The sequence below is a fragment of the Anolis sagrei genome, chromosome 2 (genome assembly GCF_037176765.1).
Source record: "Anolis sagrei isolate rAnoSag1 chromosome 2, rAnoSag1.mat, whole genome shotgun sequence".
Taxonomy (NCBI): domain Eukaryota; kingdom Metazoa; phylum Chordata; class Lepidosauria; order Squamata; family Dactyloidae; genus Anolis; species Anolis sagrei.
In genome coordinates, this window is record NC_090022.1 from 279,789,651 (window position 1) to 279,797,025 (window position 7,375).

Consider the following 7,375-nt stretch of genomic DNA (forward strand, 5'->3'; position numbering starts at 1 on the left):
ACCAAAAACCATGAACAGCTGTACAGGAATTATAATCCAGAAGCTTGAAACTTAACCAAGAAAACACGAATCAGACACACAATCCAGGAACCTGCACACTTGGAGCAAGGTCATGGAACTTAGGGGTGGAATCAACTTGAAAGGCAACATTGTTCTCACAAAGAGCTGTACACTTGAAGCTCCCTTGAAAGCCTCAATTCCCTCCCATGACATCACTCCTCGTACACTTGGTTTCTCACAAGCTGCTGGGAAAAGTGAATCTGGTTTTTTTCTTCACATTCTTGCAATGGAGCTGCAGCTGCTACGACCTAGTAACAGACTCACACTCCCCTACATTCCTCTCAGGAGCAAACTCTGGCAGATTCCCATGGGAACAGATTTTGTTTTCTATAACATCCTGAATACTCCCAGGAGATTCACTAACACATCTCTCCATGCCACTTCCATCCCCCAAAACCCCTCTGGAGACCCCACAAAATCCCCTTTCTAAACCTCTGAAGTATCAGATTCTTCACAAACCACAACAGGAAGAGCCTTGGGACCCTATCACATGAAAATGGGAAAAGTGGAGGGAACCATTTTCTTTCATTCCCTACTCTCAGGTCCTGTGCCTTTCCATGTTCAGGGATGGCAGCCATCCCATATCCTTTTCCCGCTTCTACTTGGCTTCTCTCCAGCCTCTCTTGTTGAGAGTTGGGTAGCACCCGACTTCTGAAAGCAGTCGGGTGCTCCCTCTATTTCTTTGCACTTCCACAATGGGGTCCCATGGGCACCCACTGGAAGTGGCCTTGTGTCATATGATGGCTTCGGTGGGACTCTGTTTCAGCAGCAGAGGAACAGAAAGACGGCTGCATCTGTTGAGGTCCCTAGAGATGGAGCTGCAGTTTCTTCCCCGGCAGCTGAAATGCTGTGTGCAAAATGCAAGGGTGCAAGGACATGTCAGGAAGGAGAGAGGGAGCAATATCAAGGCACGTGGAAAAATGAAGGAGGGTGGTAAGCCCTGGAAAGGGGGGGGGGGCGCTGCTGAAGGAGTTAGAGGAGGTGAAACAACAATCAAAATAAAAGACTTAAATGTGAATGAGAAAAGGCAAAACAGCAAACTTGACTGCTGGAAACAGTAGGGTGGTGCCAGCTATAGGCCTCTCCCCAATGAAGGCAGATTATTGAGTCTGTCTCTTGGTTTCCTCAGCCTTTCTAGGCTACCCACCCTATGCAATAGTCACAGCATGCAATACTTTCCACAATTACAGTAGTTAGCATAATATATACTATGCAGATTAAAAAATTGCAAAATCAAAACCATCAATATTATTAGGTGTGGGCACCATGAAAGGCAGGACTACATTCCCCATACTGCTGAAGATCTTGAGAGCAGTCGTGGAATATGTCTGTGAAGACTTGCAAAATGAACTTCCCAAGCTTGACTCCTTTCTCTTTGATCACCTGCATCAATCTGATTTATACAATTCTTCCCAAGATGGAGCAAAATGTAATTACAACGACACATTCCAAATCCTTATAAATGCCTTCTAAAATAAATCTTGTAGAAATTAGCAGCAGACAGCCATCATGTTACAGGTACCCTATATATGTTTTTAATTTGCGGTTTCTATTTGTTCATTTATTCTGTTTTTAAATATTTACTGTGAGTCATTTTGTAGGAAATTGCAAAGGGGACAGCAACATCAAATGAACAAAATAATATCAACCCTTCTATATTCCTTTGTATATTTATTTCAGAATCATATCAGAAGAAAATGAGGAATCTCAAAAAGGCATGTTTGTTTTTTTTAAAAAAAAAACTCTTTCGAGTTAGGATGTTTTGAATGAAATCTTTGATGGAACAGAAGAAGTAGGTATTCAAAGGAATTGGAAGGGTTTGCGTCTTTTGTAGAGTATTACAAAACGAAGTGCTTTTGTGAAACAAGAATTTTTGAAAACATTGTGCATCTGAACATGTACACTGGAGCATTTTTCTATAAGTGTTTGTCAACAGAATTGTATTTTCTCATTCTGTGTCTCTGTTGTCAGAACAACCTTGTCCTCAAGGACCCTTAGAAGAATTTTTTCCATTGACCTTTTGGTTACAGGTTCAGTTAAAGCAGGAACTGGTTTGCAAAAAAATCCGGTTCTTCCCTGCCCCAGGCAAAAATATGTTTTCTTCTTTGTCTTTGAAATACCATTGTTACCTTTTTGAGCTTCCAAGTGATTAACTAGAATTTTGAAAGGGTAAATAGGCACATGAGAGAAAGGTACACAAGACAGCTGGAAGCACATTTAATTAATCTATATACATAAAAATGTAATGTTCGTTTGTGGGATTAACATAACTCAAAAACCACTGAACGAATTGACACCAAATTTGGACAGCATACACCTAACAACCCAATGTATGTCCTTCACTCAAAATTTTTTGATTTTGTCATTTGGGAGTTGTAGTTGCTGGGATATATAGTTCACCTACAGTCAAAAAGCACTCTGAACTCCACCAATTATGAAATAGAACCAAACGTGGCACACAGGACTCTCATGACCAACAGAAAACACTTTAGTGGGCACTGACCTTGAGTTTGGGAGTTGTAGTTCACCTACATCCAGAGAGCACTGTGGACTAAAACAATGATGGATCTGCACCAAACTTGGCATGGATGTTCCATATGCCCAAATATGAACGCAGACGGAGTTTGGGGGAAATAGACCTTGACATTTGGGAGTTGTAATGACTGGGATTTATAGTTCACCTACAATCAAAGAGCATTCTTAACCCCACCAACAACAGAATGGGGGCAAATTTCCCACACAGAACCCCCATGATCAACAGAAAATAGTTAAGGCCATCCAGTCCAACTCTCTTCACCAGGGCAAAAAAAGTAAACAAAGCCCTCCTGACAAAGAGCCATCCATCCATAGATAAAGAGAGAGATATATATGACTCATACACACAGAGATATAGTATCATATATTTGAAAGAGACCCCTAAACAAGAACAATTCTATGTTGCATGGTCCAGAGTAGGCCAACCAGACAATCTCTACATCAACACAAACATAAAGAAATGACATATATTAGAAACCAACACTTTCTCATTAATTTATTTTCCAGATCACCAGACTGGGCCACAGCAACGTGTGGCAGGGGATGGCTAGTGTTTGAAAAAAGGAACATAATAAAGTTGTGTTGTCAAAGGCTTTCATGACTGGAATCACTGGATTGTTGTGAGTTTTCCGGGCTGTATGGCCATGTTCCAGAAGCATCCTCGCCTGACATTTCACCCACATCTGGTTGATTAGTGTAATGGTGTCTTCTACTGGGGCCTTAGTAAATAGAGACACCACCTCAAAGCTGATCAGTTTGTTGTTGGTGTTTTGCTTGAGGTTGCTGATTTTTTCTATGAAGTGGGCTGAATCCTTGATGTAGTGCAAAGTGAGCCCAATATGGGTTTGAGGCTGTGTGGCCAGAAAATTTGCCAAATTGTATGTGGGAGATCCAATGACTACAAACCCACTTAACAGAAAAAATAAGAAATGTTGGACTGCTCTAACAACCACCATATCAGACTACATAGAGAACTCATTGAACTCCACAAGCATGTGGACAATTTCAACAGAAAAGAGGAAACTATGAAAGTGAACAAAATCTGGCTACCAGTATTACAATACTCTAAAATCAGGACAGATATTCCATATTGGAAACAATCTGGGCCAGTTAATACCTACCAACAAAGGATTCCCCCAGACAAGAAGCAGTTAGGCTTTGAACCTGTAAGGCCATTCAATGCAAATCAAGGTGGCCAATTGCAACATTCACACTTGTCTCAAAGTTCTTTCTCCCACCCTGAACATTTCACAGATATATAAACCTCTCTTGCCTGGTTTCCAACATACCTCACAACCTCTGAAGATGCCTGCCATAGATGTGGGCAAAATGTCAGGAGAGAGTGCTTCTGGAACATGGACATACAGCCCAGAAAACTGACAACAATCCAGAATAAAATTGTCTTCTAACCTGTAGGAGCTTTCAAAATTTTCTGAAATTACAAATTAGATGGCTTTGGGGCAAGTTTATTTCATTCTCCCAATTTTGAATTCTTCAAATAAAACTTTCTCTTTTGAAATGTTAATTGTCGTATATACTCATGTACAAGTTGACCTCATGTACAAGTCGAGGGTAAGTATAGGGGCCAAAGTTACAGATTCTTTAAAGCAGCATCATGGCACAGAGAGTAAAGGGGGTTGGTGCTTTTCCCGGAATGTACTAAACTCTTTTACCATTCCACTCAGAGAAGGTAATGGTTCATTTTTAGATAAGACTCAAAGTACTCTACTCACATTGACTCATGGATAAATCCACCCAGATTTTATGGGTTGATTTTTTTTTTTAGTAAAAGTTATAGACTTGTATATGAGTACATAGGATACCCCTTCACAAGTAGGGAGATGAAGAAAATCTGTCAAATAAGAGTATCTATTATGACTGGAATAGTTCAAATAGGTGATCTTACGGAATCATAAAAAAATAAATCCAAGAATACCTGTTTGGCTCTAATGTCAATTTCTCATGGAGGCTGCAGTTGCAATAGACTGATTTGTTATGCTTTCAGGGTCAGATGAATCATCATTTGTATATTTAGTATGCCACTCTCCTCCCAGAATTGGTGGTTTGCAACCTCTTTAAGTGACACTAAAATAACTGATATAAACCATGTTTTCTTCCCATATTGCAAATGACCTCACCTTGTACTTCTGTTGTCTTTTGTACTCTGCTACTTGCATTTCCCACCGCCCCCTCCTTCACCTTGTGTCACCATTCTTCCTGCCTTTGCATCTTGCTTCACCTTGACTCTCTTGTCTTCACCTTATTGCTCTAGGTACATGACAGCACTTGAGCTTAAATGAGTGGCAGCCTGTTTTTTTGTTGTTGCTGCTGCTGTTATTTCAATAAGGTTTTTTTACAAGTAGTATCATATCTGTTGATGGTATTAGTCCAATGTTTCTCAAGCTGCAAGTTGGGACCCCTGTGGAGGAGGGTCATGATGGGGTTTCAGAGTGGTCACCAAACACCATCAGAAAACATATATTTCTGATGATCTTGGGAACCCCTTTGGCAAAGAAGGCTGAAGATCTCTCTGCGTGTTCTCTTCCTTTTTGGAAACAGATGGCGAATTCTCCCACCAAAAGCCCTCCTGCGTTGTGATTGACTGCCCTCTCAGCCAAGGGGAGGGCTGTTTCCTAGACTCCAAGTAGGGAGGGGAGAGCATATGTGCTTGGCGCATGGCAATGTGGTGTGCATGTGTGGCTGTGGGAGAGGTTGTAAGGTATTTGATATGTGCACTTAGATAAGCAATCTAAAAAATAAAGTCCAATTAAATATATGTTAATTCTTCCAGGGCTTTGAGGAAGACCATCCTTGGTATTTCCAATTATTTGTAATATAAAAGGGGAAAAGCATATTCTATGTCAAAATTGGGAGATCCCTAGACTAAAAAAGGAGGAAATACAGCTAGGCCTGTTTGATCAAGAAAAAATTTGTTTCTAAAATCGATTTGTAATTGGGGTGTTTTTTTGTTTCGATATTTAAAATATTTACAAAACTTTCCAAAAAAATGTTTTGTTATTTACGAAATTTCGTAAATATTTACAAAACATTTTGTAAGTGTGAATGTTGCAGTAATGGTCACCTTGATTAGCATTGAATGGCTTTCATTTCTCCCACCCTGGACATTCCATAGATAAACTGAAACTCCATTTGCCTAGTTTCCAACAGACCTCTGAGGATGCCTGCCATAGATGTGGGCAAAATGTCAGGAGAGAATGCTTCTGGAACATGGTCATACATACAGCCCTGAAAACTCACAGCAAAAGAGCCTGAAAACTCACAGCAAGAGCGCCATGCAATCGGCTCCGGCTCCTGCGCCCTCCTCCTCCTCCTCCTCCTCCCAGCTGTGTTGCAGGAAGTGCGGAGGCCGGGTGTAAGGGTGAGCGCGCGCGCGCCATCCAATCGGCTCCGGCTCCTGCGCCCTCCTCCTCCTCCTCCTCCTCCTCCTCCCAGCTGTGTTGCAGGAAGTGCGGAGGCCGGGTGTAAGGGTGAGCGCGCGCGCGCCATCCAATCGGCTCCGGCTCCTGCGCCCTCCTCCTCCTCCTCCTCCTGGCACTTCCTGGCTGCAACACAGCTGGGAGGAGGAGGAGGAGGAGGGCGCAGGAGCCGGAGCCGATTGGATGGCGTGCGGAGGCCGGGTGTAAGGGTGAGCGCGCGCGGGCCGGGCGCCCAACAGGCAGGGGCGGTGCTTGGCTCACTGGGTGTGCGCTCGCGCCGCCCCTTCGCCCCGCCCGCCCCATTTACTGCTGGGGTGCTTGGGAGCGCCGGATTGGCTCCCAGGCACCAGCAGCACTCAGCAGCCTCCATCCCATTAACGAGACGAGCTGAAGCTCGTAAAAAAAATGGGGCTGCTGTTTCGATATTTTTAAACCCTTCCGGGTTTGAAAATATGTTTTGAAATCGCGTCGGATATGGTAAAAATAACGATTAAATTACGAAATAACGAATTAACGAACTAAAACGGACAGGCCTAAATACAGCTAAAGCAAACTGGTTATATATTGAAATTGCTCAATTCCTGAAGAATACATTACTATAAAAATTGCTGTAAAGGTTTCATGCAAGAAGATTAATGGTGAGAAAAGGAGCATCGAGGCGGATTTTGAGACTGCCCACAAGAATGCCCACTCTTTAACATCACTCTGAGATTCCCATTCCACTTTAGAATAAGCACCTTTAGCCATTTCTGTGTGAATTGGGAGCTTTGAAGATGATTGTTCTCCAATTCTAAAAAATCTCAATTTTCACACACTTTAAAAACATTTTAATGAAACTCATGGGTACTCTTGTGTCATTTGATGGACTCCGTGGTACTCCATCTTTAACATATTTTTAAAGTGTGTAGAAATAGAAGAACCCTTGAACATAGTGGTTTGGTGACCACTCTGAAACCCCATCATGACCCTCCTCCACAGGGGTCCCAACTTGCAGCTTGAGAAACATTGGACTAATACCATCAACAAATCTGTATTATTTGAAAAGGAACTGTTCTAGGATTATCATATTTTGGAAAGCAAAAGAAGAAGAAGAAGAAGAAGAAGAAGAAGAAGAAGAAGAAGAAGAGAGAGAGAGAGAGAGAGAGAGAAGTACGACTCCCATACCTGCAGGACAAGTACTCATAGTTTCCACTGATTTGCCTCCAATAAAATATGTCCTTTCTAGGAATTTTTAGGTCCACCAGATAATCCTATGGTATGCTTCTATCAGAAGCAAGCTACCACAGAGTCATGCTGGAGAACCTAGCAAATACCTATGGTAACTTCTGGTGCAAGTTTTTGTT